At 40.7% G+C, this 9,939-nt stretch overlaps 1 pseudogene; it reads right to left on the reverse strand.

The window, feature by feature from the left end:
* Positions 1 to 537: 537 nt before the first annotated feature.
* Positions 538 to 9,026, reverse strand: LOC129640843 (rho GTPase-activating protein 20-like; annotated as a pseudogene).
* Positions 9,027 to 9,939: the final 913 nt, after the last annotated feature.

A 9,939-nucleotide genomic window follows, 5' to 3' on the forward strand; every position in this document is an offset into this window, starting at 1 on the left:
CACCTCCAACACAGGAGTCTCAGGAAACATGGATTTGATCCCTGGATCAGGAAGATTCCCCTGGAGGAGGAAATGGCAACCTACTCCAGTATTCTTGCCTGGAAAATCCCATGAACAGAGGAGCTGGTGGGCTACAGTCCATAGGGTTGCAAAGAGTTGGACACGACTGACAACTGAGCACCATGCATACATACAGTCAAAGGCTTTAGCATAGTCAGTGAAGCTGACTATAGATGTTTTTCTGGAACTCCCTTACTTTCCTCAGTAAATAATGAATAACTCATTGTCTTTGTAGTCTTCTGTGGAGCCCTTTTCTATGGTGACTCTTGAAAAGCCTCTCTTGCTGTTGGGAACTCTTCTTCCACCATATGAAGTAGGCCGGTTTTCTTGTTGAAGACGTGGGGATCAACCCAGAGCCAACTTCAAACAGCAGACATGTAGCTTACTCCAGGTTGAGCTGCCAAGTGCTTAAAAGTTCATAAGTGATCTTAGTTGAGACCCAAACTGCCAGTTGAGCCTCTACCAAAGTGTTAAACTGAATCATAAGCAAATGAAATGGTTCTCTAACCTATTTTTATTGCATCAATATAAAAATGGACAATGCAGTACAAAAAATAATATGGTAGGAATGAAAGAAGAAATACTTTGGGGGGAATATTTTCTCAAATACGGATATATGGGATCAAGAAAAACTGAAATGGTATAAGCTGGGACCTTGAAAGGTCTTATTTTTCATTGAATGATCCAAAGTAGTTTTCTTGGTTGAAGTGCCTCATGTTCATTCTTGTGCCAGGAAATTCATTTATTTCTGGATAAGATCTGAGCATTTAATTCAAACTCAACAAAATTATGCAAATATTTTGTAAAAAGTGTTCTTGAGTGAGAGATTTATTATAGGATAAAGAAAAAGCAAGGATAAAGTGTGATTATGGGGACTGTAATCTTCGGGGCCTTAGAATACTGTAGACAGGTCAGTGGATGGACCCATCCTTGATGAGGTCATGGCATCATACTGCAGTTGTCCCTTTTTGTAAAAAACTGTCATTCTCACTTGGATTCAAGAGATTGTTCTTTTGTCACTGATGAAATGAAAGCAAACAGTTAACTTAGTTTGAACATGTTCTCAGATATTCAGTTCAGTTCAGTTCAGTTCAGTCGCTCAGTCGTGTCTGAATCTTTGCAACCTCGTGAATCGCAGCATGCCAGGCCTCCCTGTCCATCACCAACTCCCGGAGTTCACTCAGACTCACGTCCATCGAGTCAGTGATGCCATCCAGCCATCTCATCCTCTGTCGTCCCCTTCTCCTCTTTCCCCCAATCCCTCCCAGCATCAGGGTCTTTTCCAATGAGTCAACTCTTCGCATGAGGTGGCCAAAGTACTGGAGTTTCAGCTTTAGCATCATTCCTTCCAAAGAAATTCCAGGGCTGATCTCCTTCAGAATGGCCTGGTTGGATCTCCTTGCAGTCCAAGGGACTCTCAAGAGTCTTCTCCAACACCACAGCTCAAAAGCATCAATTCTTCAGCTCTCGGCTTTCTTCACAGTCCAACTCTCACATCCATACATGACCACTGGAAAAACTATAGCCTTGACTAGACGGACCTTTGTTGGCAAAGTAATGTCTCTGCTTTTCAATATGCTATCTAGGTCGGTCATAACTTTTCTTCCAAGGAGTAAGCATCTTTTAATTTCATGGCTGCAGTCACCATCTGCAGTGATTTTGGAGCCCCCCAAAATAAAGTCTGGCACTGTTTCCACTGTTGCTAGGCTCAAGTAGTACTAACTCTAATCTCATGAGAACTTCTACTAGCCCTATTAATTGCTTCTTTACAGATTTGTTTTACATCAATTATCTTATTTAATCTTTACAGCAATCCTAAGATTTAGATATTTTTATTCACATTTTAGAGATGAAGAAACTGAAACTGAGCTAGAACAATTGGCCAAAGTTAACGCAACTGGTAAACAGTGGTACAAGAGTTGATAGTCTGGAAAGTTTTTCTGACATTAGTCCTTTTTTTCCTCAATGATGCTGGTTTTTTTTTTTTTTTTTTCCAACCTAATTCAAAGGCACTAGAAACCTGCAGTGCCTCAGGGACCACTGCCCAGAAAAAAGGAAGGAGAGGGGAATAAACCAGGCAGTGCTCTGGGCCCATCAACCTAGGTTAAGCCAGAGCACATCTTTTATATATGAGTTGCATTTCAAGTTTTATTTTAAAAATTTCCAAATGTGATAACATACTGGGCGGTTCGTTTTGAACTGTGGTATTGGAGAAGACTCTTGAGAGTCCTTTGGACTGCAAGGAGATCCAACCAGTCCATCCTAAAGGAGATCAGTCCTGAATATTCATTGGAAGGACTGATGTTGAGACTGAAATGCCAATGATTTGCCACCTGATGTGAAGAACGGACTCATTGGAAAAGACCCTGATGCTGGGAAAGATTGAGGGCAGGAGGAGAAGGGGACGAGAGGGTGAGATGGTTGGATGGCATCACCGATTCGATGGACATGAGTTTGAGTAAGCTCCGGGAGTTGGTGATGCACAGGGAGGCCTGGCGCGCTGCAGTCCTCGACCCCAAGGACTTGGGGTCACTGTAGTCCTTGGGGTCACAAAGAGTCAGACACGACTGAGCAACTGAACAGAACTGAACCATGATGTCTCCTAAAGCTTACTAGTAGCTTCCTGAAATCAGAACAGTCTTATCCTTTCTTTGATCTCACAAGTGGGAAACTGCCCATGTCTTGGAGCAGATGGAAATTACTGCCCTTAGAATGTGCTTTGGGCTCTAGGATCTCCCATTGACCCCTGGCAGCCTTTCTGTCTTTGGCATCAAAGCCAGTTACATTATTCACGTACCTGCAACCTTCTCACTGTTATCAATGATATCAGTGATATCACTGTTATCACAACTCACTGAGATCTCTCCAAAGAGAGAAGTGATATCTTCTCCAAATATCTTGAGACAGTTTTCAATGAGAAATTGTATGAAAGAAATCTGTAACACGAAGGGGCAAAAAATGGGGTATTACTGTACATATGGTGTAATAGTAAATCACATTTCATCCATGAATCTTGGCTCTAACAAACAATGCAAAAGAAGTCTGAGAAAAATTCAGACTTGATTAAAAATATATATATATACATCAGCTTTTTCTAAGAAATAACTGATACTTTCAAGAGTACTTTGGGCTCAAATTTTAAAATTCTTTAAGTCAGTGGGCTAGTTATAATATGTGGTCTGCTTTAATAACTTAAATTTTGTAATGATGGTTACATGCTTAAAACCAGGATGACTTTTAAGCACCCCACACAGGATGTTTGGAGCAAAAATGTATATTCTCTTATTAAGTTTTATTTATTTATTTTTTTTAATTTTATTTTATTTTTAAACTTTACATAATTGTATTAGTTTTGCCAAATATCAAAATGAATCTGCCACAGGTATACATGTGTTCCCCATCCTGAACCCTCCTCCCTCCTTCCTCCGCATACCATCCCTCTTTCCTAGTTTTATTGAGATAGGATTTATATATAGCATCTTATTAAAACTTATAAAGTATCGAATACAACACAAACTGTGAAATTCACTTCGGTGAAGAAATATCTGAAACGTGGGTAGCAGAGGTTTCTGTGCAGGGTGGGAGGGTTTGTGAAGGAAGAAAGCATCTGGAGAGAAAACATGTCTGTCTGTCTAACTACATTGCCATGCCTCACACTTGCTGTCTGGGGCAGCTTGGGGAAGAGCTGTGATCTTATTAGGCATGTTGTGGCTCTGTTAGGATGTTCTGAAATATTTTACTAGCTTCCTCATTCTCTGGCGGAGACACAATGGAAGCCAAATACTTTGCTGAATGAGCCACAGCTGGCAGAGTGCGGCCAGTATGTGTGGAGCCTCAGGTGCTCATATTGCCCAGGCCGCCAAGATGTGCCGACAGTGACCAGATGTATTGGGTGTTGTCATCATTGGGTAATGATGAAATCATAGTCTGGAGGCTTGTACACCCTCAGTGATTAGGCTGAGAGTTGAACCTTCGCTCTCCGATTGCAAAGCCACGTTTTTTCTATCATATCATCCTACTCTTACCTCTCTATCCTTTAACCTCTTGGGTGGCAAAGGGGAAGTGAGTCAACTGTTCTCAGTTATAATACACCTTCCCATGCCCAACCAGAGTAGGACTCTGCCACTCCAAGGCAGTGTAATTAAAATGTGCACTTTAAAAACTGGTTCATCAGAGTTACTACTGCAGACTTCAGGTTTAAGATGGGGACTCTGCTCCGCAAGGCATAAAAATGAGAGATCTCATTACCTGTTTGGTGAGGTTTTCTGAGCTGCCAGAATTAGGCAGACAAAGAAGGCTTGGTGTAATACACACTGATAAATTATAAGCTGTCATCTGATTGGATGAGGAATGTTGCTCAATATTGTGTAAAACTGCAAAAAGATATCGCAGAAAAACTACATTGGCTCTCGGCAGCTGGTTTAGAAGCCTAAGGACAGAAAAAAACACTTATAAATAAAGCGAGTCATTTTGCTTAGTAAGTGGGAATACAGAGAACAAATTACTTCTTTTTATACCATGTACACAGTCCATTCTCACAGTTCCAGGCATGAATGCATACAAAAACGTTTCACTGAATTTAATTCCTGAACCAGGTAAGACCTGCTCTGGTTAGTTATGTGTTTGTATTTAAGATCATACCACTGGCGGATTGGTTCTTTATCATCTCATTTTAGACCAGTGGATTCATCTCCAACACTTTCATGTGTTCAGAAGGTGTAAAATGGTCAAGCATTCCATGTTAATAAGATTAGGGGAAAAACAGCAATTACAGTGTCACCAATAAGGCATGCATCTCTCTTCAAACTGGCTTCCATGGGCATGATCAAGTGAAACCTCGTAATACTGGTCATTATTTTAGAGGACACAGCTGTAAACTATAAGCTAATATTTTCCTAAGAGTATGTTGGTTGTATTTTCTCAGAGTTGAGTAATTATTGCATCATTACCTCTGGGTCGATGTTATTTTCTCCTGCTCATTCCCTTGATCAATAACATCAAGCCATTTATCATACAGACTGGCTGTAAATATGCTTCCTTGGATATTTCGAAGAAAATCCTTATATAGATCAAAAAGCATATATTATTCTTAGGATAAATTCAATGGAGAAATTGCAAAGAAAATATTTAGTGGAAAAATTCAATTCAGTCCACAATTCCTTCACAGCCACCCAGACTGATTCACACAGAGCTTGGCTGTCATTCTCCACAGCCTTGCACACCCAGAAGTAGTGGATGGAATTTCCCCAACTAAAATTAGAAGCATAAAAGCAGAGTCTGGGCTGCAGTGAGAATGAAGCTCAAGCTCCTTCTATCGCCTGGAACTTACTCTTTGTGTACATGTTAACACATTAGTACAAACTGGCAAGGTCTGGTGATAACTGATCCTAAATCCTATTAGTTTCTTGAAAAGAAATGCACATGCCCATTTTGTTTCTTTACTTCAGACACATGCTTACTCGTAATTCAAGAAAGAGAAGTTCTGAAATAAACAAAATTACACCCCTACATGCTCTTATACACATATTAAGAGAAAACCTGAAGTATGTGTGCTCCCTGGGAAAAAACTAGTATTGAAATAGCTTCAATCGTTTTCTTAAAAAGAAAAAAATCATTCTGACTGGTGTGAAATGGTACCTCATAGTGGTTTTGATTTGCATTTCTCTGATAATGAGTGATGTTGAGCATCTTTTTATGTGTTTGTTAGCCATCTGTATGTCTTCTTTGGAGAAATGTCTATTTAGTTCTTTGGCCCATTTTTTGATTGGGTCATTTGTTTTTCTGGAGTTGAGCTGCCAGGTTCGATACACGATACTGGATGCTTGGGGCTGGTGCACTGGGACGACCCAGAGGGATGGAACGGGGAGGGAGGAGGGAGGAGGGTTCAGGATGGGGAACACATGTGTACCTGTGGCGGATTGATTTTGATATTTGGCAAAACTAATACAATTATGTAAAGTTTAAAAAATAAAATTAAATTAAAAAAAAAAGAAAAAATCATATAAAAGTTCAGTTCTACAGACTTTTAAGCAGCAGGTGTTAGAAATAAATCAAAAGCCCCAAGGGTAAACTACATGTTACCCTTACAACACTTTGAATGGAATATATCCACCCAAAGAGGAAACTGAAAATTTAGATACATTGCAACTTGACACCTGTGGGAGAGAATATACAAATGTCAGCTTCCTAAGAGGAGGCCTGGAAACTTTATCCTGATGATCAAGGCTTCCTATCGTAGAATGGGGCCTATTAAAATAGATGAAGTTGTAACCTGTTGTGCAAGACTGAGAGGAAATGATTGCATTGCCTTGCCAGTTTCAAAGGCACAACTTGCTTCCACTGGTCTTAATATACAGCCTGACTTCTCTTAATAGTATCTTCTTTAGGCAGTGTTTCTAAGCCATCTATCATGATTGTAATCCTGATAGTGTTTGCTTCTTTCAGTACTTATTGAGCTGCTGTTTGTGTCTGGCACTCTTGAGTACTGAGGACAGAGTATGAAGATAATGTACAAAGACTGAGGCCTCTCATACTTTTTCTTCTAATTGGTATACAGTACCCAATCATGGTCATCAGGGTTTCACTAGGCTACTTAGGGAGTGTCCGCAGTACATTTGGAAGGAGGAAGCACTCCATTTCAGTTCAGCCATTCAGTCCCGTCCTACTCTTTGTGACCCCATGGACTGCACACCAGGCTTTCCTGTCCATCACCAACACCTGGGTCTTGTTCAAATTCATGTCCGTGGAGTTGTTGATGCCATTCAACCATGTCATCGGCTTTGGCTTCTGGGAGTCTGGGAGTGTGTGGTAGGGCCCTTGCCTTGTGTACCAAACCACATGCACTTGGAGTGTGTCTCTTCTCTCTCCTGAACCCTGTGCTGTAGAATCCATTGGTGAGACTGAGTATGGTTAAGCCAGGACATGACTCATGCAGAATATGCCATGGGTATTTGCTATTGGACCTCTGTTTATAGACAATTTAATGAAAAACTCAAAGTGGTTCTGACTATATATTCATTTCTGATTTAGACCAACTCCATGGTTGCTTTGACATATGGTATTCTCAAGGCCAAAGTTGCAAGGTTTGATTCCCCACCAAGATCAATCAACTTTAGGAAGAGAAAACTTTGGGACTGTCTAAGACCTGTACCCATAAGTAGCCACCCGGTTCTTACTAGTCTGTGCTTATAGCATGGAAACAGGCAAGAGCCTAGAAACACTTGCTCAAAAATCAAATCAGTTCCAAGTGTGCACCTTTGAGAGGGTAGCACTCTACTTGCTATTTGCATACCTAGTGTGTATTATTATGGGTCCAGTGTAGTAGGGGTCAACTCTAAATCATATCTGCACTGTTGCTATTATCATACAATCGAACATTAATAGGGGACAAGGAAACACCATATGTTATTTGGTTTCTAAGATAATTTTAATAACCTGTCTGTAGTAATTACTACATGAATATATTTTTGTTCATAGCTGCTAACAAGCACCAAGATGGATTGATTAATTTTTTTCTTTCTGTTGTATTATCGCCCTGGTAGAAAATTAACTACACACTTGTGATTTAGCTGTATCATTTCAAATTCAGTCTATTTTTTATATAAATCTATTGACTTTTGTCAAATTCCAAACAGATTTTGATTGTTGCACTCGCTTTAATAATAAGATTTATAAGATTAGGCACGTAGTAAAACTGGTTACCGTGTAACTGTAACCTTGGCTGGTGGGCTAAACTTACAAATGTTAACAAAGCCCATTAAAGATGGTAAGGGAGATAAAAGGAGGAACAAATGGTGGAGTCATCCCTACACTAATTTTCAAGTAAAAGGCATTGTGAAACAGGGGAAGGAAGGATGATGAAGTGATCAGAGATTTTGGTGGCCTCACTAAGCGTTTTTTGATTCATTGTAAGCCAAATGGGCTTCCCAGGTGGTGCTAGTGGTAAAAAAAAAACCTGCCTGCCAATGCAGGAGATGCAAGAGATGCAGGTTCGATCCCTGGCAGGAAGATCCCCTGGAGAAAGGCATGGCAACCCACTCTAGTATTCTTGCCTGGAGGATTCCATGGACAGAGGAGTCTGCTGGGCTACAGTCAATGGGATCACAGAGAGTCGGCTGCGACTAGGAGACTAACACACACAGACACACTCACACACACACACACACACACACTAAACACACGAGTTTACCATAGTGAGTAAACATCTGTCCTGCCTCCATGCTAAGTTGCTTCAGCCGTGTCCAGTTCTGTGCCACCTCATGGACTATAGCCTGCCAGACTCCATGTCCATGGGATTCTCCAGGCAAGAATACTGGAGTCGTATGCCAGTCCCTGTTCCAGGGGATCCTTGCAACCCAGGGATGGAACCCAGGTTTCCTGCATTGAAGGCGGATTCTTTACTGTCTGAGCCACCTGGGAAGTTGCTTCTGTTAACTGTTTCCAAAAGCTTAATATGAATTTTCTTTTGGAAATGTGGCCTTCATTAGGAAGGTGATGAGGAAGTCATCCAAAGCAGGAAGCTTGTTTTGGTAAACACTCAATGTGTAAGTGGGTATTTTGAAATATATTGTTATTCTTTTGCATGGAGTGTTCCGGAGTCAAGATGTGCAACGAAAAAGGAAAATATCTAATGTATGGGGCTTATAACATTTGAGGTACCTTCCTTCAGTTTTGGCTTTGTGAAGTGTTTTTCACTTTTCAGACCCTTCCTCTCTTATGCCTATTAGGTTTCTTGGGCACTCATAATGAAGGACCAGTCATATAGCTTCAGATTTACCGTGTGTGGATAATGCTCAAACGTTCCTTACCTTTAAGACCGACGATATCACAAGAACTGGTTCATCATTCAAGTTCACTGTGTCTCCACAGTTTAGTTTGTTCTTTAAGGCTCTGCATGATTTTATACTGGCTGATTTTCTGAAGATGCCTTCTGTGAATGGCCCTTTTTGATTGATAAAGGAAAGCATATCCTATAGGGAAGGAAAGAAAAGAAAACTTTGGGACGTTTCATGTCTAGAAGCCCAGAGCACAAGCTTGCTCCTGTTTTGACAGAGCTGTGGTATATGAGGGTACAGTTCTAGAACAGCACCGAAGTCAATTTGAAATTTTTTCTTCAGTGTCTCTAAATATATTTTCGACCCAAGAAGCGATTTGACATTCATACATTGAAAGATTTTAAACACTTGTGTAATCAGATTTTCCGTTTCTATGAATTTACTGTGTTAAACGTCTCTGCTTTGAGGCCTTTGTAGATTCACCCTCTCCTCCTTCACCACTCCTTTCTCATTATTCCCTATTATAGATGCTCTTCCCTACGTGTGGAAATCTTTTTCCCATATTCATTCTCGTTTTGTTTATTCCCCTTCCAGGGACTGTCCACCCCATTCAGTCCTGTTTCCTGTATTCCCTCCCCTCAAAATGAAGCTGAATACGCCTCTCCTCCTTCTCCGATGACATTCCTCTCTCATCAGCCTTTCTAGTTCCTTTTCCTGTATTTTCATGTCCTCTGCTATCTGCAGAGTTAGAGAGATAACAGATATTGGAGCCAGGTTTTTCAAGGAATGTGGAATCTGTATGCCAGTCATCCACTGTGTGACTTTGGGCATAGCACATACTTGGGTGAGGCTCTTTTGATTTTCATTTGTGAAGTGGGGGTGATGATAGTCATGGCTACCGCCTAAATGTTCTGTGAAAGACGCAAGGTCTGGGGTAGTAGCTAGCACGTAGCTAATATGATAAATTTCTTCATATATACCATAAAATTCCCTGCATCTAGTGTAGTGCTTGCAGAGATAGTGGACAGTGAACGAGTTAATGCTTACAGTTCAATACACTAATTTGATATAGCACAGTCCAAACTCTGTGACTCTCTTTTGACAC

This window comes from Bubalus kerabau, unplaced genomic scaffold (assembly GCF_029407905.1).
Source record: "Bubalus kerabau isolate K-KA32 ecotype Philippines breed swamp buffalo unplaced genomic scaffold, PCC_UOA_SB_1v2 scaffold_50, whole genome shotgun sequence".
Taxonomy (NCBI): domain Eukaryota; kingdom Metazoa; phylum Chordata; class Mammalia; order Artiodactyla; family Bovidae; genus Bubalus; species Bubalus kerabau.